This window comes from Mustela lutreola, chromosome 2 (assembly GCF_030435805.1).
Source record: "Mustela lutreola isolate mMusLut2 chromosome 2, mMusLut2.pri, whole genome shotgun sequence".
Lineage (NCBI taxonomy): Eukaryota > Metazoa > Chordata > Mammalia > Carnivora > Mustelidae > Mustela > Mustela lutreola.
The window spans coordinates 200,297,069-200,322,830 of NC_081291.1; the positions used below are offsets into that span (position 1 = coordinate 200,297,069).

At 35.4% G+C, this 25,762-nt stretch overlaps 1 long non-coding RNA gene across 1 annotated transcript; it reads right to left on the reverse strand.

The window, feature by feature from the left end:
* Positions 1-431: 431 nt before the first annotated feature.
* Positions 432-15,296, reverse strand: LOC131825964 (uncharacterized). The gene is made up of 3 exons (XR_009351382.1): positions 15,207-15,296; positions 3,303-3,389; positions 432-948 (listed from the first exon to the last, which is right to left on the reverse strand). It is a non-coding gene; the product is annotated as an uncharacterized LOC131825964 (long non-coding RNA).
* Between the last annotated feature and the right edge of the window lie 10,466 nt (positions 15,297-25,762).

A 25,762-nucleotide genomic window follows, 5' to 3' on the forward strand; every position in this document is an offset into this window, starting at 1 on the left:
AAAATGGGAGTCATCTTAAAGAAAAACAAACATTTCACAGGAACATTTACAAAATTGCTCACTGTTCTGTTTTTTATTTTATAGGCCAGACCACCTGGAATTTTGTAACTCAACCAAACTTCAGGATCCCTGTATTTCTACCAAGGTTTCCACGGCAGCATGTTCTTTCTTACTAAAGTTCAAATCCAGGAGTATCTGCTATGCAGAAGCCATTCTGCTTGGGAAACAAGCAGAAGCAAGGACTATAGTAGATATTGTGCTAATCAAAATACATTTAACATAATTTTGAAGAAACCTCTATACCGCTCAGTCTTTTGGCTTTGAATTAGAATACACAGCCCATGAATGAAGAGAGCAAGAATGGAGAGAAAACAATGTCTGGCATTTAATGTTCATGTAAACAGCAGAGCGTTTCCTTTCTAAATAAAATGGGCTAAGTTTCAGATTAGCAAAATAGTTCGAAACATACAATTTCATTGTGCCAAAATGGAAATTTTATCCCTTGATTAACAAATATAATTAGTGGCTACTCTTCTATATTTTTGAGAGAGGAAAGAAGTATATAAGAAATGGTTAAATAGGTAATGAGGTAATGGTGAAAATTCTGGTAAAATGCTCCGTGTTTAGAGGAGCAGGGAGCTTTCCACGTGTCCCTAAAGTTACAGACATGCACAATAAACTTTTCTTTTCGTTTTATTTATCTCGGAGGGGTTGAGCATGCCATTGTGGTCTACTCTTGCAGAGGGAAAGATACGGGAAGAACATTTCCGTCTTCTGTTCACAAGTCACTCACTTGCCACTCATTCCTTGTTAGAGAACTTTTTCTTTTATCTGGGAGAGAGGACTGAACATGTACCACATGCCCGTTGCAGATTGTCCTTTGCAGAGAACTTGGCTCAGGGCTCAACCACTAATGCAATGCAGGGGACTTTCAGGGGTCCAGACTTCCTGTTACTCAGAGAATGAACAAAATTTGGAGAGAAGAAAAGAACAGGTCATTTTGAAGTCCAATACTCCTCAAATATAAGACATTTTATATTTTTTATATTATTTCTTTAGTAATGGATATGATATTTAATCTCTACCCATCTGATTTCCAAATTTTATCTGTCAATTGGTGTGGAAGTTGTCACAGATTTTAGGGTCTGAACAAATGATCACTCCTAAAATTCAAAGGCTTCCCACTTGGGGTCAAGCATGTGTTTTGTGCTCTTTTTTCCCCCTATAATTTCTAAAAGATATTCATGCCACTTTGGGGGGGGGGGGCATGTTGGTGGCTCAATCAGTTAAGCTTCTGCCTCTGGCTAAGGTCTGATCTCAGGGTCCTAGGATGGAGTCCCCGTGGGGAGTCTCTGCTCAGTGGGGAGTCTACTTCTCCCTCTGCCCCTCCCCAGGCATTCCTGTTCTCCTCTCTCTCTTTTTCTCTCAAATAAATAAAACCTTAAAAAGAAAATCATGCCACTTGCCCAATTTAATCAATATCTATTAAGAATAGAAATGCCAATTTCATAAAGTTCCATCACTAGAAATCAGGCTGTTTCATACAGTTGATCACTTCATTTATTTTGTTTTCCTCATGCTGGATAGTCCTTTCTCGATTATGTAGAATGATCCACCACAAATAAAAGCTCAATAAGTTTTGCTGATTTATTTTAACAAGTGCAGGATATTTTCCCTTTGCCAGCAAAGCTACTTATTTAGATAAAATATTGATACAAGGAGGAAGTCACTATTATGATCCAAGCATTTCCATTATTAATGTGCCTAACTGAATACAAAATACAAACAACTAAATTATAAAATGATTTTGTCTTTCCCTGATCAGGAAAAACTACCATAAAATGTAGTAAAAACAAATGTGTAAACCGAGTAAGCATATAGCCTATTGCCACTTTATATTTTTGCTTTTTTATATTGAGTCAAAATCTGATTCACGTAAGAACTGTATAATACTGCATTAGGAAAATAATAATAGATCAGTAGTTACAAAAGAAAATCTGATAATTCCACAAAGAATGCCCTTCTCGGTGTATGATTTTTTAAGTTGAAAGGCTCTTTGAAAAATGAGATTTTCGGGCATATGGGTGGCTCAGTTGGTTGAGTGTCTGACTTCTGCTCGGGTCATGATCTCAGGGTCCTGGGATCAAGTCCCACATTGGGCTCATTGCTCAGTGGGCATCCTGCTTCTCCCGCTTCTCCCTGCTTATCCTTTCTGTCATTAATTCTGTCTCTCTCTCTCAAATAAACAAAATCTTAAGAAAAAAAATAACATTTGCTATTCAATGTATATCCCAGGAGAGAATCTAGGTTCACCAAAATCATGTCAATGAAAAACAGTAGCTATTATGTTGCCATAACGGAATTTATGAAACACACACACACACAAACCATGATATGGAAAGATTAGGTCCTTTTTTTCTAATCCCCAACGAATAATATTTTTGTCTACTTCTTTTTTTATTTTTAAGATTTATTTATTTTCTTGAGAGAGAGAGTGGGAGGGAGGGAGGGATGGAGAGAATCTCAAGCAGACTCCCCACTTTGTGGAGCTGGAGGTGGGGCTCTATCTCAGGACCCTCAGATCATGACCTAAACCAAAATCAAGAGTCAGACTCTTGACTGACTGAGCACCCAGGTGCCTCTGTATTCTCTTTCAAATAAAACATATTGCCATACTCTTAAAATCTGCAAATAATCTTGCCCTCACCTTGTCCTTGCACATGTACAAATACTCTGTTTTTCAAAAAGAAGACACACTTCACTTTGTGACAGAAAAGGGCACAATACTTTTCTTTTTTCAAGTATCATAAACTACAGCTAGCCACTGTAATAATGGGAGATCCATGGACTTTTGCCCACTGAAAGTCCCCATGAGTCAATTTGAAAAAAATTTCATTAATACACATAATTGAATAGCAACATCTTATTTATTTATTTATTTTTTACATTTCAATGTTTCACTTATCCTTTACTCATTCTCTAAGGAGATGAAAAACTTGCATCCAAAATTTTTAGGAAACCTAACACAGAATGGGCCTCACATGCTTGCAAACTATGGTTTTCATCCAACCACTGGGAAATAGACTCTCTACCTCTATATTTCTCCTGTTTCTTGAAGCTTGTCTATCCATCCACTCCTCCTTCCTGAACATGATTTTTCATGTTGAGATTTTTACTCATTTCTTGCCATTTTTCTACTTCACTCTTTGTTCACAATTCATGTTACAGTAACAAACACCTCATTGCAGTCACAGAAACTCCTATTTGAGTTCATCTGCTCAGACATGTTTGCCTTCTTTTACCTGTTTTTCCTTGATTCCTAATTTACACTTTCGTTTTCTCTTTAAATAATAATGTCTTTGAGAAGCCATCTCTTAGAGTTTCCCATTCTGTAGGTAAAAAGTTGACAGTTAAAATACGAGATGAACAGTTAAATTTCAATTTTAGATAAAGAATGACTAATTCTGGGGGGCACCTGGGTGGCTCAGTGGATTAAGCCTCTGCCTTTGTCTCAGGTCATGATCTCAGGGTCCCGGGATCAAGCCCCCCATCAGACTCTCTGCTTAACAGGGAGCCTGCTCCTCTCTTTCTCTGCCTGCTTCTTTGTCTACTTGTGATCTCTCTCTCTGTCAGATAAATAAATAAAATATTTTTAAAATACAGTACAATGGCATCTCTAAATAAAACTTTGGTTTACAAAGTGTCTTTGTTTTCCTTGACCTTAAAAAACCAGGCTCTTAAGCACTTATTTTGAGAAAAATCCATCCATTCTCCTCTCTTTTGTGAAATCTGTTTTGAATTTGTGAATGATCTGACCCAGTTATGCTGTATTCTGGTACAAGAGACTGGGTTCTTACGGGTTGACTAGTAACTGAAGAATGGAGGATTTTAAAATCCATTACTATTAAGCAGCTAGTATGAAATTTCACTCCTGCTATGTACACAGAATGAGAACAGAATCATTTAATCAGAGTAAGGAGATACCCACTCAGAGGTTGATAAAATACTAACATTATTTGATGGAAAATGATATTTAATTCAAATTGACATGTGTAACTGAAAATCACAGGACACACACACACACACAAAATATATATATATATGTATATATATATATATATATATATATATATATTTTTTTAATGTTACTGTGGTGTTTGCCATTCACCAATATAAGGGCACATGGTTCCCTATTGGTTTTGTTAAGTCCAGACCAAGTAAAACCTAATATTATCTACAGCTTATTTGCTTATTTTTCATAAAAAAATTAAATTTTTCCTTAAAAATGCTAAGTATAGTGGTGAACAAGATCACAAAAGTGTTAATTCTACATGATATTTTTGGATTTTTTTTTTTTTTTAATTTGAGAGGGAAAGAGCACTAGTAGGGCATAGGGGCAGAGGGAGAGGGAGAAGCAGACTCCCCACTGAGCAAGGAGCCTGATGTGGGAATCTATCTCAGGACCTTGGGATCATGACCTGAGCCAAAGGCAGATGCTTAACTGACTGAGCCACCCATGAGCCCCTTCATGATATTTTTATAAGACAGATATACATTTTACATATACATTTATATCATACCCACCCCAAAGAAAAATGTTAAAATAATGATGCTGAAATAATTAGACACAAATCTTATAAAATATCATCAGTTGTTTTGGTGGTTATCTCTGGTTAGGAGCGCAGAACATAGATAATTTTCTTCCTTGCTGAGGAACATTTAGTAAATATTCCTTTTTTAAAAATTTATTTAATTGACAGAGAGCAAGAGAGCACAAGCAGGCAGAGCAGCAGAGGGAGAAGGAGAAGCAGGTTCCCCACTGAGCAGGAGCCTGATGGGTGGCTCGGTCCCAGGACCTTCGGACCATGACCCTAGCTGAAGGAGTTGCTTAACCAACTGAGCCACCCAGGCACCCCTAAATATTCTTTAATAAAATATTTTTATTAGGTAAAAAGAAAAACACTTTTTTAAAATAGTTATACTTTTAAAGACCTTTTACATTTTATTACTTCATAATTTTCTATAGGCTCACCTAAATATAGGCTCTACTGAGCTGTATATTGCTTAGAAAATCTAAAATGTAAGACCTGCTGGATGATGAAACAGCATTCAAGGCAATAATTTGTTTCTTAATAGGTTACATACAAGTCACCTCTTGAGTGAAGAATTGGTCAAATGCACTTTGCTTGCTATTGTTATTTATATCTTCAAATCAATATGTTTAACATTTTCCCCAGGGCCCTTCTCTGTAGTTATTGATGATTTCAACCATTCATTGGCATATACACACACGCTGAACTAAAATATACCTGGGGACGAATCTTTCACTTTTAAAAAGAAGTAGATTTGTTGAAGAAAACACTACCCTACAGCCTGTGTGCTGAGAAATTAATCTTTATGAACACAGAGAAATCCCCACTGTGCAAACGAGTACTCAGGACATAAAACATGGAAAATAACTTGAACTTCATCATCACTCTTCAAATATTTCCCCATGTTCATCTATTGAAAATTACATAGCGTGTCTAATAGAGCACTTTCTAAATCTATAAAATACTATGCAGTTTTAAGTGAAGTCACTTTTACTGAGATGAACTACCACGTGACAAAGCAAAAACATAAAAATCCATCCAAAATGTCTTTATGAAATAAATCCGTTAGAAAATGTATTACCAAGAAGTGTATTACTAAGGGACAAGGCAGGCATACATAAAGTATAGCATATAGTCCTAATTATTATTGTGTCCTATTAAATTGTAAAATAACCAACACAATATTTATACACACAATAATTTTTAATAACTCTTACTGAACTCACATTTTAATACTCTCACATGCTATAGTGTGATAATGAACAGAACTTCCTCAACTACATTTGTTTCTTCCAAATCAGTTGTTTACATTAAAATGAGATGCAAAACAAATGATTAAATAAAAACATTGAAGTCCAGGGTACCTGGGTGTCTCATTCAAGTAAGCAGCTGACTTCTGATTTCGGCTCAGCTCATGATCTCACGATGAAGGGATCAAGCCCTGAGTATGCTCAGTATGGAGTCTGCTTGAGATGCTGTCTCTCTTTCTCCCTCTGCTTCTGCTTGTGCTCACTCTCTCACTCTCAAAATAAGTAAATAAAATCTTAAAAAAATAATTAAAACCAACCAAGCAATAACAAAAAATATTGAATCCCACTTTTATTAACCATTACAAATTGTCCTCACTCTCACTAAAGTTTCATAACTATTGACTAGAAAAATTTTGTTTTTTAGAATTCTGGCCTCTGGATGAGAATCCTCTAACTTCACTGACTTACAGTCCAAGGTAGGATGAAATTCCCTTTTCTGTCCGAGGCACTCATTTTGGATGAAGCTTCTATGGATGAAGTCATCATTTGCTTTGCTGCCGTTTACTGTCTTCTCATTTTAACCACTCAGTTCCCGTCCCTCTATTCAGACTCCTTCTTCCAAGACGGTAGATTGATTCCACATTGGAAAAGTTTATGGAACTATCAGATCCAATGTTAATTGCTGGAAACATCTGAAACTACCTCTTCTTTGATATATTCTAATCTTTTTAAATTACTATGAGAAGAGTGTGTGACCTTTCCTGTTTCTCCTTTTGGGCTGCTTTTGCCCTACCTTCAGTGCCAGTGTCCAGGCTCTGTGTCATCCTCTTTTCTTTCTGTTTTGCACACTCTTCCTGGGTGATCAGACCCATTTCAATGGCTCCATTGTTGTTCATGGTTGATGAGGTCCATATTTATTTGTCTACTTGGAATCATTCTCCTCTCCATTTCTAGATGTTTATTTTATGAATATTTCTATGAAGAGGTTTCATTAGGCACCTCTTACTCCACATATTAAAAATGGGCTGTCTCCTCTCTTCATTCACAGTATGCTCAGTCTATGACTCAACAACCAAGAGGCACAAATCAGCATTCTGGCTGTAATCTCTGACTCTTCTTTTTCTCATAATAGAGATAATCAATTCTCCAAGTCCTCTCAAGTTAATTTTCTGAGTTTGTACACTTCTGTAGCCTACTGCCACCTCTCTGACATATTTTAAGTACCACTCATCTTAAAGAAGTTACCAGAAGTATATAAATTTAGCTATATTATTGTTATTATTATTATTATTAAACATTATTATTATTATTATTATGATCAGTACTAAACCATGTAAAATTCTTTGGGCCCCAAACCTCATAGTTTTAGTTGGCTATTTCTGAGCTCACCACTTTCAAAAATCTTCTCTATTCCTCTTTCTTAGTATGTCCTCTTTTAAACAGGAAACTTCTGAGGGACTGTTTCCCATTTAACTACATCCATAAAAAATAAAATTTCACTGACACTGCCAGTAGGATGATTCATTTCCATGTTTGAAGAAAAGATTGATCTCTGAATCTTATTTTCTTGATAAATCAGTTCCAAATAATTGTTTCTATTTTCTGATCTTCAATATAAATATAAAGAATATAACTATGTTTTTATTACTTTTACATTTTGCTTGAAATACCTTTCTGAATTGTTTGGAATCTTAAAAGTGTAACACATATGTACCTAGTTTTACTTTTCCCCACTGCATTAATTACAATCATTTTCACCCATATACAACATGAAGAATAAATAGGGAACTTTAGGAAAAAAACATTATACATCAGCATCTTGTTTTAGATATGAAATAATAATGATACCTTCGAAACCTCTCCATGATCACATCTCAAGCTTAACCCCCAGATCTAACCATAGTTCTAAACATTTTATTTAATATTATCTTTTTCACTGTAGTTTTGCAAACAGACTTATTTGCTTGTTTTTATATATTAAATAAATAGGATTATCCTGTATGAATCCTTTTACAACTTGCTTTTTATTGTTCAGTACTATCTTGTAAGAGTCACTCATGTTTATGTATGTGGCCATGGTTCAATCACTGTACAGTATTCTGTTGTATGGATAATAAGGTTGATCTATTCTACTCTCAATTGAAAATTCAGTTATTTACAGATTTTTGCATTTACAATTTTATTGTGCTACATCTTACTATGATCCATAATGAACAGTGAATTTATATACCTAGGAAAGAAATTATTTTATGAGGAAATATGCACATTTTCCATATTGCATAACATACTGAATAGTTTGCTAAACTATTTCTACAATGAACTCTTCCATAAGGAGAATATGGTATCTAGGAACTCCAGATCATCACCCACTCTTGTTATTATTCATCTCCTACATTAAAAAAAAAATATTTATTTGACAGAGAGAGAGAGAACGCTTGCACAAGCAGGGGGAGCAGCAAGGAGGAGGAGAAATGGGCTCCCCATTGAGCAGGGAGCCAGAGGTGGGTCTCAATTCCAGGACCCTAAGATCATGACCTGAGATGAAGGCAGATGCTTAACTGACTGAGCCACCCAGGTACCCCACAACTCCTACATTATCAATCTGCTAAAGGCCGAATTGTGAATGACTTTTTAATTTTTATTTTCCTGATAATTTATGAATTTGAACATCTTCAAATCTTCATGATTTATATGAAGATTTTACTTGTAGAATATTTGTCACTATCTTTTATCTACTTTTCTGTTATGTTGTGTAATTTCTATTTATTGTTAAAAAGTATGTTTTGCATATCAAAACATACTTATTTCACTCAGCATAATCTCTTCCAGTCCTGTCCATGTTGCTACAAAAGTTGGGTATTCATCCTTTCTGATGGAGGCATAATACTTCATAGTGTATATGGACCACATGTTCCTTATCCATTCGTCTGTTGTCAAGCAGAGAGTCAATTATCATATGGTTTCACTTATTTGTGGAGCATAACAAATAACATGGAGGTCATGGGGAAATGGAGAGGAGAAGGGAATTGAGGGAAGTTGGAAGGGGAGGTGAACCATGAGAGACTATGGACTCCGAGAAACAACCTGAGGGTCTTGAAGGGGTGGAGAGTGGGAGGTTGGGGGAACAAGGTGGTGGGTATTGAGGAGGGCATGGTGGGGAGGGTGGTGGGTATTGCATGGAGCACTGGGTGTGGTGCAAAAACAATGAATACTGTTACACTGAAAAGAAATAAATTTTAAAAAAAGTATGTTTTGGCTACTAAAGATTTGTGCATTAGCAATGTCCAAACTATCCTTCCAGTTTGAAGCATTTTACATTCTTTATAGTAAACTTTCATGAGCAGAAGTTTTAATTTGCATGTGACCCAAAACTTCTATTTATTTTATTATGTTCAGTTAGCCATCGTATAGTACATAACTAATTTTTGATGTAATGTTCAGTGATTCATTGATTAAGCATAACACCCAGTGCTCATCATAGCATGTGTGCTCTTGAATACCCATCATCCTGTTACCCCCTCCCCCCAAACCCTTCCCTTTGAAACCCCCAGATTGTTTCTTGGGGTCCATAGTTCCTTGTGGTTCATCTCCCTCTCTTATTTCTCCCCCTTTGGATTTCCTTCCCTTCCTCTATGGTCCTCTGCACTATTGTTTATGTTCCACATATGATTGAAACCATATAACTGTCTTTCTCTGCTTGGCTTATTTCACTTAACATAATACCCTCCAGTTCCATCCATGTCAATGCAACTGGTGGGTATTCATTTTTTCTGATGGCTGAATAATATTCCATTGTGTATATGTACCACATCTTTATCTATTCATCTCTTGAAGGGCATCTCAGCTCCTTCCATAGTTTAACTATTGTGGACATTGCTGCTATGAACATTGGGGTGCACATGCTCCTTCTTTTCACTATGTCTGTATCTTTGGGGTAAGTACCTAGTAGTATAATTGCTTAGTCATAGGGTAACTTAACATCTTCTATTCTTAAGATCTTGAGGAAACTCCATATGGTTTTCCAGAGTGGTTGTATCAGTTTGCATTCGCACCAACATTATAAGAGGGTTCCCCTTTCTCCATATCCTTGTCAACATTTGTTGTTTCCTGACAAAACTTCTCGTTTTTTAACTTTTAATAAATAAATTTATATTCAGAGTTGCAAAGATATACATACCCCCCAAGAGTTTTCCTTTTTCCCTAAAATCATAACTATGGTTCATTTTTCACAACTAAGAAATACATGTACATTATATTAAGCAAAGAAACTCCATATTTTATTTTAATTTCTCCAGTTTTTCCACTAATGTCCTTTTTCTGTTCTGGAATCAAATTAAAAACACAACACTTTATGAGATTAAGAGTCACTTATGGTTTGTCTCCCTCCCAATCCCATCTTGTTTCATTGATTCTTCTCCTATTCACAGACCTGTACCCCTGGGGATAAAAATATATGTTTATAAAAAATAAAAAATTAAAAAAAAATAAAAAAAAGTGATTATCTCAATAAACTAAGTCAAATTATAAAAAAAAAAAAACAAAAAAAAACACAACACTTTATTTTGCTATCATGCCTACTGAAAATTCTCTGATCTGTGACTTTTCATTGTCTTTTGTTTTCGATTATATTAACAGTTCTGAGGAATATTGCCAGGTATTTTGTAGGATGTTTTACAATTTGGATTTTCTAATGTTTTTATCATTATTAATCTGAGGTTAGGAATTTGGAGAAGAATAACACAGAGATGAAGTGTCTTCTCATTTCATCATACCAGTAAGAATATATCTACATTAGTTACACTGATGATGTTAACCTGGGTCACCGGTGAAAATATTGTTTATCAGGTGTCTTATCTGTAAAGTTAATTTTTACCTTCTTCCACACTTATTTATTTAAAAGCAATCACATGGTCCAGCCTCAAGGAAAGATGGGTTATACTCTATAAATTGGAGTGGGGAGTATCTACATAAAATATTTGAAATTATTCTGTAAGGAAGACTTGTCTGTTATCTCATCTATTCATTCATTTGTCCATCCGTCCATCCATCCATCCATCCATCATCCATCCATCCATTTATATCAGAATTCATTTATTCATTCATATTAGACTTAATTATGTGTATTTTATACTTTGGATTGTAATGCTGTACTATGTTATTTATTTTGCTGCTCAACCTCTTCCAGCTTTGGTCATTGGAAGCTCTTTAGGTGTGGTTCCTATGTCCATTGAGCATATCTCCATGATTTGTCATCACTCATTGACTAATGGGTTTGAACTCAGTGTGCACAGATAGCAGTTTCAGGATTTTTACTCAGATTCCCAAGTGAAACAAATTAATCAACTTAGAGCTATACACAGTTCCTTGTGGTTTAAGACAAAGTTTTCACTAAAAACCCAATTTCCCAAAGTTATTGAGGTCAATCCTGTTTTTCCCCCAGAGCCACTTCTTTGAGGATATCTCACATATTTGCAACGTATATTTTTATTTCCTTATGTTTATATTTATATTCTTTAGATTATTTTGTCATAGTCTGCATTCCTTCCTGTGGTTCCCATTTAAAAAAAAAAATATGTGTATTCACCTAATGCTTTTAATGTCTTATTTAATATCCATGTAATTTGTAGTCACAAAAATTCCTCTTTATTCTTTTCTGAGAGTTTACAATGTTTACTTGTTTTAAAAGATTTTTGTTTTTAATTTTTATGTAATCTCTACACCTAACGTGGGGCTTGAATCCACAAGCCCTAGTGAAAAGTTGAACAGTCCACCGACTGAAGCACCCCTACAATATTTATTTTATTTTACATTATTTTATTTTGTTTCTGTATTTATTTATTCACCTTGGTTTCCCTATCATAGCTAAGACCTGAAGTACATATTAATTCAAAGTGGTGTTGGGCATTCTGCCTCAAATTATTTATAATCTTACTGGTAATGCTACCAACATACCACCAGTAAGTATTTAATTGATAGCAATGTTTTGCTCTCAGATTATGGCACTTGAAATTGTTGCCTACTCAAAATTAATTAGGTTTTGGAACACAAGGCAAGTGTGAATTTAGCTGAGTTCTATAGGGACCTAGAGGGTTTATTGTTGTCATAAAATCTACTTTTTTTCTTCTTTCCATCCATAGCAATAGTCCAAATAGACAAGTTTCTTTTCCATTTCCTTTTGTATGGAGGTTTTTATTTTACCCTGAATCTAAGACTCTAGGGTTTTAGCTTGATCCAAAGGCCTGAGGCTCTGTCTCTTGTCTACCCTCTTCTCTCCCCTAGGCTACTGAAACAAAGACATTTATCACTGGGAACTGCCCACACCCTCAGGGAAGTCTTCAGCTCTAGTGCCTGGCTACATCTCTGAAATCCTTTCCTTCTCTTATTCTGGCCTGATAATTTTCCTTTCATTTTATCAGGTCAGCCATGAATTTAACACTTCTTTTTAATTTTTTTTAATCTGGTATTTTAAAATTTTCTGTGTTGTAATTATTTTACAGGATCAGTAATTTGCTATTTTTTTTATACCTTTAATGATCCTTCTCTCTTAAAAGACAACTTAGAATTTTAAAATTTATTTTTTATCATATTGTGTTGGATATCTTTCTTTTCTTCTTTTGATTAATTTGTTTCAGGTGTACAGGTCTGTGATTCATCAGTCTTACACAACACCCTGCACACACCACAACATATACCCTCCCCAATATCCATCACCCAGATACTCCATCTCCCCACTACTGCAGCAACCCTCAGTTTGCTTCCTAAGAGTAAGAGTCTCTTATGGTCTGTTTCATCTCTGGTTTCATATTGCTTAATTTTTCCTTCTCTTCCCCATGATCCTCTGTTTTATTCTTTAAATTCCACATATGGGTGAGATCATATGATAATTGTCTTTCTCTGATCAACTTATTTTGCTTAGCATAATACCCTCTAGTTCCATTCACGTTGTTGCAAATAGCAAGATTTTTTTTTTCTTTTTTTGATGGCCGAGTGGTATTCCATTGTATATGTATACCGTATCTTCTTCATCTGTGCATCAGTTGATGGGCATCTGGGTTCCATAGTTTGGCTATTGTGGATATTGATTATATAAACATTGGGGTCCCTTCAGATCACTACATTTGTATCTTTGGGGTTAAAAACCCAGTACTGCACCCAGTAGTGCAACTGCTGGGTTGTAGGGTAGCTCTATTTTCAATTTGTTGGGGAACCTCCAGACTGTTTTCCAAAGTGGCTGCACCAGATTGCATTCCCATCAACAGCGTAGGAGGGTTCCTCTTTCCCTGCATCCTCACCAACACCTGTCATTTCCTGACTTGTTAGTTTTAGCCATTCTGGCTGGTGTGAAATGGTATTTCATTGATGTTTTGATTTGTATTTCACTGATGTCAAGTGATGTTAAGCACTTTTTCATGTGTTTGTTGGCCATTTGGATGTCTTCTTTGCAGAAATGTCTGTTGATATCTTCTTCCCATTTCTTGATTGGATTATTTGTTCTTTAGGTGTTGAGCTTGATAAATTCTGTATAGATTTTAGATACTAGCCCTTTATCTGATATGTCATTTTCAAATATCTTCTCCCATTCTGTTGGTTGTCTTTAGATTTTGTTGACTGTTTCCTTTGTTGTGCAAAATCTTTTTATCTTGATGAAGTCCCAGTGGTTCATTTTTGCCTTTGTTTCCTTTGCTTTTGGAGATGTGACTAGCAGAAATTGCTATAGCTGAGATGGAAGAGTTTGCTGCCTGTGATCTACTCAAGGATTTTGGTGGATTCCTTTTTCACATTTAGGTCTTTCATCCATTTTGAGTCTATTTTTGTGTACAGTGTAAGGGAATAGTCCAGTTTCATTCTTCCGCATGTGGCTGTCCACTTCTTCCAACATTATTTGTTGAAGAGACTATCTTTTTTCCATTGGATAGCCTTTCTTGCTTTGTCAAAGATTAGTTGACCATAGAGTTGAGGGTCCATTTCTGGGTTGTCTATTCTGTTCCACTGATCTATGTGTACATTTTTGTGCCAGTGCCATATTGTCTTGATGATTATAGTTTTGTAATAGAGCCCAATCATCTTGGAGCTTTTTTTTTTTTTTAAGTGAGGCGAGGGGTACAGGGAAAGGGAGAGAGAGAGGATCTCAAGCAGGCTCCACCCCCAGCATGGAGCCCAACACAGAATTTCATCTCAGGACTGTGGGATCATGACCTGCCCCCAAAATCAAGAGGTGGAGTTAACAGACTGAGCCACTCAGGCAACCCTAAGCAATAATTTCCAATATATATTTTGATACATTATTGTTTATTTTATTTATGGCTTTCCCATTAATTATTCTAAATAAAATGATGAAAGGGAAACAACTGAAGAAGAGCAGAGAAAATGAAATATTAGCTGTGATAGAAATGAAAGAAGAATAAGAAAGGATTTGAAAATGAAAGTGAAGATGCAAACTATTACAGTAAAAGACATGGTATTCTTAGTATTAACAATCTTACATCCTGGTTTGAATATAGCTTATAATTTTCAGACTGACAAAATATCATCACATGTTTCACACTGTTAAAATGATGGAACATCTGGTATTATTATAAAATACATACGTCTAGTTCTTTGGGTTTTATTTATTTATTTATTAGCCACAAAATGTGTAGGATTATGGGTCTTAGAAAAGTAAGCCAAGACAAGTTATTAAAATAATTAAATATGATATGCAAACTTAAATGAAATCATATGCAGATAATTTTTTTTTTATTCAGAGGCTGCTAAATTTCAGCTTTCTGAAATTTTATAACTCCCAGAAAATCATATCTTATTATGAACATCATTATGTTGAAACTGATACAAATTTAGCAGCTAAATGGGCAGATTTAAAAAAAAATGCTAATCAGCCTTACTAACTCACTAATTATCCATTTTTTTCATGTAGAAGAAATAAGAAACTGCTGAAGGTTTTGCATATCAAAGTTGAAGTCTGTTATAATAGCAGGAGGGAAATAATGAACAAATACATTCATGAGTAGTTTCAGATAAAAATTCCTAAAGTATCATGTTTTAAAAGGTGTCAGGACATTGAAGGCAAGGCTTTTTTTTGTTAAGATAACAAAATTGGCTTTGTTATATTAGATATGAAAAGACAATCTACAAAGAATAAATGATAATTCAGTTGAAAACTTTAAGTCCACTTTGCTCACTCATATTCCTGAAACATGTGGACATATGGAGTGTGTGTGTATCTTTGTGTCCATATGTGTTTCCCCTCACATTTTGAAATATTTTAATTTTCTTTACTTCTAATGCAAACATTCATGACTTGTTTCTAGTAAAACATTCTGCTTAAAAAAACAATAATAATAATTCATGCCCCTGCTTCCCTTACCTCTTCCCACTGCTTTGGTCCCTTGAAGTAAAATTCTTCAGTGATACTTGGTAAAAGAGGTAAGGGTCGGAAAGGCCAATTCTTTCCACAGTTCCATGGTAACTGGGCATAAGGGTGTGGAACAATGACTTAGAATGCTGAGTCTGATGGCTCAGATTTTGCCACTAGACTGAATAAATCCAAATCAAATGGATTGTTAGTGCTGTTAAATTAAACATGTGACTGTTAAACAGAGATGACTCTAATGCCTTGGTAGCTTACATAACCTAAGCCAAAACCTAAGCCAGGATCAATTCCTAAATATACTCCTGTTGAAGAAAATGAAATGTAAGAACAACCAATCACAAATAGCCCAGTAGGCTTTCCCAAATAAGACAGCTACTTAAGTGATAGACAGTCAATAGTTTTCTTGTTTTGCTTCCTAATCTGTCCTATAAAGGCCTTCCCCTAGCTCCCATAGGCAGAGCACTCCCAACCACTTTTGGATTAGGTGTGCATTCAAATCTTACTTGCCCAAATAGACTCGAACATTTTATTGGGTCGTGGTGTATGGTTTAACAGAACTTGTCAGTTACATAAAATCGAAGGCAGCCATATAGTTGGGGTTGGGGTACGAGAACAAGGGATAATGTCCCTTAGACCAGATTCACATGGTTCTGTCTAGCCTCCAAACTCCTTATGATTACCAACCATTTTCTCTCCAGCATACCTTCAGTTCTGTTACTTTTTTTTAGCTTAAGACAACCAATATGGTTTTTCTAGTTCATACAGTCAGAACCCTTCTTAATGTACCATCATTTTTCTTAGATTCTTCCTTCAGTTATCTCTCCTTCTGGGCCCTAATTAGCACTGTATTTTATTTTTTTTTATATATCTGTATTCAATTCCTTATCCTTTACACTCATAGAATCAGGTAGTTACTAGATATATCTATCAAATGCTAAAAAACAAACCCCTCAACATACACTTCCTCTTAAAAATATGACTCTTGTGTCTTTACTTACAAGTAATAATGATGTCATTCATTCATTTACCCCAGACAGAAATATTTGATTTCTAAACTATTTCTTATTTCAAACAATTTGCTCTAAACCACTTACAAAATTGTGCCTAATTAAGTTCCTAAACATTTTGAAATTCTTCATCTTTGTCATCTTTCTTATAACACTATCTTAATTTATATCCTCCAGTATTTTATCTAGTGTTTTAAATTTTCTTCTGCCTAATATCCTTGCTTTCATTTTTAAATCCTCTGTCAAAATAAATTTGTTCTATAATATATTATTCTAAATACATTCTGGTCATAGGACTTCATTGTCTAAAACTTGAAATAATCTCTGTGGTTTAGAGTACATCAAGCCAGAACCTCTGATTGTGATTTATAATGCCTTCCATGTTTCTCCTCAATCTGGCTTTAAGCATGACCACTTCCTGTCATGAAACTAGTGATCTGAAAGACTTTTGTATACACCACGCCTTTGTTTATGTTATTGTTTATACCAGCCACATATTTACTCTTGTAGGTAAGTTCCAGTTATTTTTAATGAGTTAAATCAGGTGCTATTTCCTCTTCTATGAATTACCTTTATACTCTGTGCATACCTTCATATATATATACATACACACACACACACACACACACACACACGAGATATATATATGTCATTCTCTATTAGTATTTTAATATATTCTTACATATTTAAAATAAATGTCTATATAGTTTATAATATTTAAATATATGCATATTTGTCATTCTTTATTTTAAGTTTCATTTACATCCTATCACCCAGAGAAGACTGTGGGGTTCTGGAGACTTGGTATGCCAAAAGTATTTTCTGAAGGAGTTAAAGAGTCTTGACAGGAAAGGTATCAATCAAAGCTGTTATGTCTGTGGGAGATAAAAAAAGAGGAAAGGATCATAGTGGTCAGTAGTAAAATCAAGTAGGATGATAAAAGGATGGTTCAGATAAATGAATTTAGAGTCAAGGATGAGCTGTTGTAGGGGACTGGCAATGGGATTGGGAAAACCAGATCAGGTCTTTTCATTTTTTAAATGTGAGTCAATAATAATACTTGCTTCACATTACTTGTGATCCATTAACAAAATTAAGAAATATTTCTTTTTTTTAAGATTTTATTTTATTTGAGAGAGAAAATGAGAGAGAGAGAGAGAATATGAGGGGGGGGAGTGTCAGAGAGAGAAGCAGACTCCCCACTGATCAGGGAGCCTGATGCAGGGCTTGATCCTGGGACTCCAGGATCATGACCTGAGCAGAAGACAGTTGCTTAACCAACTGAGCCACCCAGGCACCCAAAAACCATTTCTACAGTGAGAGACTGTGGATTGTGAGAAACAAACTGAGGGCTTTAGAAGGGAGGGAGGTGGGGGTTTGGGTGGGTCTGGTGGTGGGTATTATGGAGGGCACGTATTGCGTGGAGCACTGGGTATGGTACATAAACAATGAATCTTGGAACACTGAAAAAATAAAATTAAAAATAAAAGCACCATTTCTACAGCCTAAATGTGAAACAACAACAACAACAAACAAACAAACATTAAACAAATCTGTTCCATATGATAGACACAGTGTTAACTGGTCTTGTGTGTTTACAAATGCCAAGTATGGAGCCTGATAGATAAAAGAGAACTGAAAGAGCACTGAAAGAGAACTGAAAGAGCATTAGCTTAAAAATGCACATTTCCTCATTTATTTCACAGATTGTTGTTATGTGGTGACTATACTGCAATTATTTACTTGGCTCAGACTTCATGGTTGAGATGGAGAGTTAAATAAACAATTACAAAACAACCTGATGCATGATAGGATAGAGAAGGTAGAGTCCTGTATAACCAACGGGGAGTGACATTTAACCAGAACTTAGTTTCACATCTTGCTTGGTTTTTGGCACTATTGTAAAATCTGGAAATAAAAGATGACATTGAAATTAAAACTAGAAAAATAAGTAAAAGAGATGTGACATTGATGAGAGAATACAATTTATATAGCTTACTCTGCCAGGCATAGCTGTTAGTGGTCTGCTATATTAACTCAATCAATCCTTATAATGAGCTTAGACTACTATAATAACCATTTTAAATATATTTAAAAAAAGAAAAACAAAAAAACCTCAGGTACAAAGATTTTCAAAATATGCCTAAAGTTACACTCTTGTTAAGTGGCAGAGCCAGAATCTGAACCAAGACAGTGTGGTTCCAAAGCCCATGGACCTAAGACTACATCATGCTGCTTGCTTGCTTGTTTGCTTGCTTGCTTGCTTGCTTTTTTCTTTGACTCTGATCTATGACTACATCATGCTGCTTTCTTTCTTTCTTTCTTTCTTTCTTTCTTTCTTTCTTTCTTTCTTTTTAAGATTTTATTTATTTATTTGACACGCAGAGATCACAAGTAGGCAGAGAGGCAGGCAGAGGGCGGGGAAGGGGGGAGGAAGCAGGCTCTCTGCTAAGCAGAGAGCCTGATGAGGGCTTGATCCCAGGACTCTGGGATCATGACCTGAGCTGAAGGCAGAGGCTTTAACCCACTGAGCCACCCAGGCACCCCATCATGCTGCTTTCTTGTCAAGATTAAAGCAAGGATTAATAACACAACAAGGAAATGAATATACTACCATGAACTTAATAAAAAAAAATCTACATAAATGGTCAATAATCATGAGAATCTTTAACTCGCTGATGAAACAAATACAAGCAAAATAAGACAAGAAATTAATTTTAATCTATCAGATAGACACAACCCACAACCTTAAAAAGATTATGCCGTCAATGGGGTATTGAGGGTATGCAGAAGAAGATAGCCCATATGCTGAGACTGTTTATACAAAATTGTTCAATATGTAATGAATTTTGAACACAATCTACTAAAATTCCCAGCATGTTATGAGATATAAGCAAATTCTATACTATTTCCACACCTGCTTTACAGATACCTCTCACTAAATGCTTCCCAAACATTTCCCCTCCTATTTAAATCTGCTCCTCCCTCAGGATACCCTTTATTATTTAGTGATAACAGTGTCGCCCCTTTTCCTCTTCCCCAAACCTTTGAACTCTTTCTTATTTGGTAACTCTCTTACCCGCAAACTGTCAGTTATGAAGCTTGACTGTGTCACCTTCAAAACATGCTCCCTACACATCTATTTCTAACTTCATGGCCCCCATGCTCCTGTATGACCCCAGAATTTCTCTAATCTACGGACAAGAATCTTCTAACCAGGCTTCCTTCTTCCTCGCTTGCCATCCATACGCACAGAAATCATTTGCGATTGCAAATCATACCATGATACTACTCAGTTTAACCTCTTAATTTGGCTTCCCATTGTCCTGTAAGGGAGGTACACATTGCAGACTCTATACCCTGAATTATTATTTATTTGCCTCCGCAGACTTCTTCGGATGCATACTGTGCCCTTCTTCCCCTCCATGGGTACACTGTGCCCCTTCCTGATCACTGCTATTCTTTAATATCACCATTTTCTCTTTCTTCTGAGGGCTCTTGCAGTTGTTGCTTCCTGGGTTTTTAACTCAGGTGTCATTTCTCCATGGAAAACTTACCAAATGACCCTTTTGTCTGCTTATAGTACTTCTCTCAGCACTTATGATAACTTTAATTAAATATTTTGTATTGGATTTTTGAAAATTTCTTCTCAGTCTTTGCTAATAGGTTATAATCCCCAAATGAAAAATCAAAGCCACTGAACCTCAGCAGTCCTCAGGGCAAGAACTATATTCAACCAACCACTCAAAGTCAAAGCAAGATAAATATTAGGCCATGAGGCCCCATTATTTCCTACAGGGACCAAATCACATAAGCTTCCATTTCCTAAGCCCCAATATGTCATACCACTTGTGGAAAGGAAAGGGGAAAATATAAGACATAGTAAATAGGAGCATTTATCAGAAGGAACCTAAGTCATCTGTACTAGTCTGCTAGGACTCTCACAACAGTATACCATAGACTGGGTGGCTCAAATAACAAATTTATTTCCCACAGTTCTGGAAGCTGGAAGTCCAATATCAAGGTACTAGCAGGGTTGGTTTTAGTGAGGACTATCTTTGTTTATAAATAGCCACCTCCTTGTTATGTTGCTATGTCTTCACATGGCCTTTCTGCTGTAAGTACATAATCCTGGTATGTCTTCACCCATTTATAAAAATACAAGTCCTATTAGATTAAGGGCCTATTCTATGACCTGATTTGAACTTATTGCCTCCTTAAAGTCCTTATCTCCAAATGTAGTCACATTGGAAGTTAGAGCTTCAACCTATGAATTTGGGGGAAATACAGCTTAGTCTAGAATGGTCATAAAAAGGAGACGATTTGAACCAGAAGAGCCTATGATATCATTACTTACTCATATTCATAAGAAATATTAGATCAGTTATAGAAAACAAAATTATCACATTTTTAAATCTATGAATAGAAGTATATTCTAAAATTTCAACCTGGCAACAGTTATTTACTTTGTAAATGGATCCACATAAATATATATGTATGTAGATTTTTATGAACAACATTATGTGTAAATAAGAAAGATTCAAAACAGTCTAAGTACTCATTTAGAAGATTTTGTTTAAATGAATATTGCACCTTCTTGCATTACTGGAATTTTTGATATGCAATCAGTAAAATTATGGGCAGTGACTGCAGGTATTGAAATGGAGATATATCACTGTCCCTGATATTTTACTTAATGATATATTTCATACAGATTAAGAAAAGAGATGTCTATTTGTCTATATTAATATGTCAATCTATAACAATATCACAAAATATGTGATAATAAATCACCAAATATGGAATGATGTATAACACACACAATAAAGGGTTATAATTGTTCTCCCTGAAGACATTATTGTAATAAACTTAAAGTGACAAGCTTGGAAGCAGCAGAGGGTCATGCTCAAGGATCAAGTTTAGGGAGTTCAAGAGCCTGCTTCATCTTACAATTGAGGGGTCTCTAGCAGATTATTTAATCTTAGGTTTTATAAGTTTTCATCTTATCTATAAATGGGTCCAATAATCATACCTATGTGAGAGAATTATTGTAGAATTAATTTTTGTATATATACAACACTTAGCAATGTTCAAGACACTGTGTGTTTTACACTGTAACATTTTGTTATTTGATGCATTTCCAATAATTTTATTTCACATTTTGTAAGGAGCATATAGTGCTTTTTAATTACTCGAATCAATACATATACACTCATTTTGAAAAAGAAATGCATAAAAACTTTAGACAATCTCAGTTTTTCTCGATGACTTTCTTAACATTGAGAAAGAATGCTGTGAAGAGGTTATCTCCTCCACAAGTAGCCACTTGTTTGGCCAATTATTTTATCCTTTTGTTTTTCATCTTTAAGCTTGTCCGCTAACTGCTGTAAATGTAACAGATTCAAACAAAAGTTCTTTGTCTATGCAAACTGTCTTATTCAGTTCCTAGAGACCAAGGAGAAGACAGGGAAAGGGTTCTTTCTATGACTTAAGGAGACAGACGGTATGTTGACCCTTTTTTCCCCTGAAAGATTAATATCTTTCTGTCTTAAAGGAGAATTGAAAAATATGGATGGTACTTTGATAGGAATTGCATTAAATGTGTAGATTGCTTTAGGTAGCATAGACATTTTCACAATATTTATTCTTCCAATCCAGGAGCATGGAACATTTTTCCATTTCTTTGTGTCTTCCTCAATTTCTTTCAAAAAAAAAAAAATAAAGGAGAATTGAAATATGCAAGGAGATGCCCATAAATTGATGACCAATTTAGTGTAACAACAGATTTGTGCACTCTCATCTAAGACAACTGAATTAAGAGACCTATATCATAAGAATCCTCAATGAGCAAAACTTAATGGAAAAGAATGACAAAAACCCATAATGTGTTCTGTTCGCAAAACCCATTCATTCTAATTTCTTTGTTATACATTCCTTCTCTTAGATTTTTAAGTTTGAAGACTTCTAAGTGTTATCAACTTTGCCATTTTAATACCATTATATATGAACTTGGAAAATATGCTTTAAATATTTCATGGTGGTTTGTGAGTTTGTAAAAACAGAACAGATAGAATGGACCTGGCATTCGTGATATAGAGTTTTGATTTCAATTCTATGAATTCATGGGAAATTTGTAACTGCAATTGGATCACTGACCCTTTGAACCCATCTCAGTCTCGAGTGCTGTAATGTGAGTTCCCCTACTCCAGCAGAAGCTGCTCAGAGACAAATTACTTTGGTGTCTGACTGAATCCACCTCAATCGCTGCACAGGGATGGCATTTCATTTGGCTGCAGAAGCCTTGCAAATTTTGCTCTTTGACCTTCTGGATGACATCTTCTACCAGATAGTCATTATTTTCTACCTCCAGCTCACTAGGTTTCCTTAGCAGAGCAGTCATTAGACCTCCACAGGCAATGTAAATGACTAGATATAGATGTTTCTGTTTTCAGAAATTGGAAGTGGCGGGGGGGAGATGGAAAAAAAAAAGTCTCCAAACTTGCTTTTATTCACAACCTCACTTTTCCCATATTGACTCTGAAGCCCGTTGGTGTTGATTTCCCTGTGATCCTGTATTTCCCTGTGATATTTCAAGCTACACCTGTATCTTGGATGCAGGTATAAATCACCCTTATTGTGGGATTATCCTAGGGACTACTGCATGGCGTTTCTGTCCTACAATTCTGAAAACTGCCTTTAAACAAAGGTTAAAATTCAGTTAAATAAGGCATGTAAGGAATAAAGCAGAACCAAGCCTGGGGGATGATATAAGTCTTCTGAGCAGGTTAAGTATGCCATAACAATGTTTCCAGAGGGAGAGATCAGTGGGGAGCAGGTATTGATGTAATGGAGAGTAACCCATTTTTCTTAATCCCTTGATGCTTTTTACTGCTGTTTTCTTACTCCTTCTCTGCTCTCCCCACACTTCTCACCTCCTCCCTTAATATCCTCTTCTCTGTCTCCCTCCCCTGCCTCACTTTCTCACTCTCTATTGTGTCTCTTTCCCTGTAAAGCTCTTTCACAAATCAGAAATGAGTTCCAAGACTGCTGAAAGCTTCCTAGTCTTCACTACCATAGAAATGGTTTCATTCTCTCAATAACACCATACTAGAAAAGGTAAATTATTCCATAAATTTATTTTTCCAGTTCCACTGGTTTCACCATCACCTTTAATTGGGAGCAATTGTCTCTTATTTGCAAGAGAATACTATGTGCTAGAGATATTAAGAAATACAGGACTTGGTCTCTGCCCTAGTGGTGTTGAGAGTTTTGCTCTCAGTATGGAATAAAAATCTAAAAATTTTCATTGAGAATATGGTGGCATAAAGTAAGTGTATGATAAATGGTACAAAATAATTGATCAAGATTACATTTTCATTGTAATATCTTTCTTTTTTTTTTTTAATAATATTACTCTGTCCTGACACCTCCTCTCCTCTCCTTTCCAATCTACCTCTCTGCTCTCTGGCAACATTGCTCTGCTTTCTGTTACTGCAGGAGTCTGCATTTTCTAGAATTATGCATAAATAGAATTATATAGTTCATACTTTTTAAATATAACTTATTTTGGGACACCTGGGTGGCTCAGTGGGTTAAGGCTCTGCCTTCGGCTCAGACCATGATCCCAGGATCCTGGGATCGAGCCCCGCATGGGGCTCTCTGCTCAGCAGGGATCCTGCTTCCTCCTCTCTCTCTCTGCCTGCCTCTCTGCCTACTGGTGATCTCTGTCAAATAAATAAATAAAATCATTAAAAATAAATAAATAAATAAATGTGAATTTCAATCAGCACAATTGCTCTATGTTTTCTTCCGTTTTCTTGCTGAGTAATTATCCATTTTATAGATCTACCACCTTTGCTCTCCATTCATCTCTTGTACACTTTGGTTGTTTCTGTTTTCTAACTCTTATAAATGAAATTTTAATGAGCATTTATGTACAAGTGCTTCTATGGATACTTTCTTTCCTCTTTTTTTTTTTGTTTTTTTCTTCTGTTTTTAGTAAATATCTAAGGGTGGTAGTTTTATGTTTAATTTCCTAAAAATAATGACAAAAATAGGGAATCTGGGTGGCTCAGTAACTTGAACATCTAACTCTTACTTTTGGCCCAGGTCATGATCTCTGAGTCCTGGGATCCAGTCATGCATTGGGCTCCACACCTGTAGTTTTTCTCTCCGCTTCTCCTTCTGCTGCTCCCCCTCCAACTCTCTCTCTTTAAAAAATAAAAAATAAATAAATAAATAAATAAATAGTAAGAAATGACAACAACCAAAACTCAAAAACTTTTCTACTTTCCAAAAATGCTCATACCATTTTATACTCCTGCCAGCACTTATTTCAAAATTTAATAGACTGCATATGTGTTGGCTCTTTTTCTGGGCACCTATTCTGGTTTTTGATCTATTTAACATCTTTAGGCCAGAATCATTTTTTCCTGGTTACTGTAGCTTTGTAGTATGTGTAAGTTCTTTAACTTTGCATTTCCATATGATTTTGAAATTGGTTTGATGAGATCTACAGAAAGTCTGCTAATTTTCCCACTGGGATTTTGTTGAATTAATGGATTTTTAAAATTTTTTCATTTCAGAAAATGTGCTAATGTAAAATTCACTCTTGATTAATATTTTCAGTGCATATAAGATTGTAAAGTTAAACTCATTCTATTTTGTAACACAAATCAATGATAATTTTCTCCTAATACTTTACTTTCAGATAAAGATGATGATGTCACTGTATATTTATAACCTTTACTTATAACCTGTATAATTGTTTCTATTATCATTTATTAGTATATCTTTATTCTTATTTCAGACTCTCATAGTAACATTTATAGGTGTAATAGCATTTTTCCCATGCTGATACTCTGTAGGACCTTTTAATTTGAAAATTAATATTGGGCGCCTGGGTGGCTCAGTGGGTTAAGCCTCTACCTTCGGCTCAGGTCATGATCCCAGGGGCCTGGGATCGAGTCCCGCATGGGGCTCTCTGCTCAGCAGGGAGCCTGCTTCTCCTCATCTCTCTCTCTGTCTGTCTCTCTGCCTATTTGTGATCTCTCTCTCTGTCAAAATAAATAAATAAAATCTTAAAAAAAAGAAAATTAATATCTTCAGAGATCAGGAACATTTTAGTCACTTATATCTTTACCTTTATTAATTATTTTCCATTCTTTTCTTCAGTTTTCTTAAAAAAAATCATGTTGGATTTCCTGGATTAATCTTTATTTCTCTTAAAATTTCACTTGCTTATCGCCTCTTTCAGTATTTGCTCTACATTCTGGAAGATTTCCTTGAGTCCTTCTGTTGCCTTAATTGAGGGGTGCCTGGGTGGCTCATCAGTTAAGCAGCTTCCTTTCAGTTCAGGTCAGGATCCTTGGGTCCTAGGATGGAGATCTGTGTCAGGCTCCCTTCTCAGCAGAGCCTGCTTTTCCCTCTCCATCTGCCTACTGCTCTGGTATGTGCTCTCTTTCTCTCTATCAAATAAATAAATAAAATATTTTTTAAAATTGAATTCTGTCCCCAACCTGTATACTTTTATTTCTACTTGAT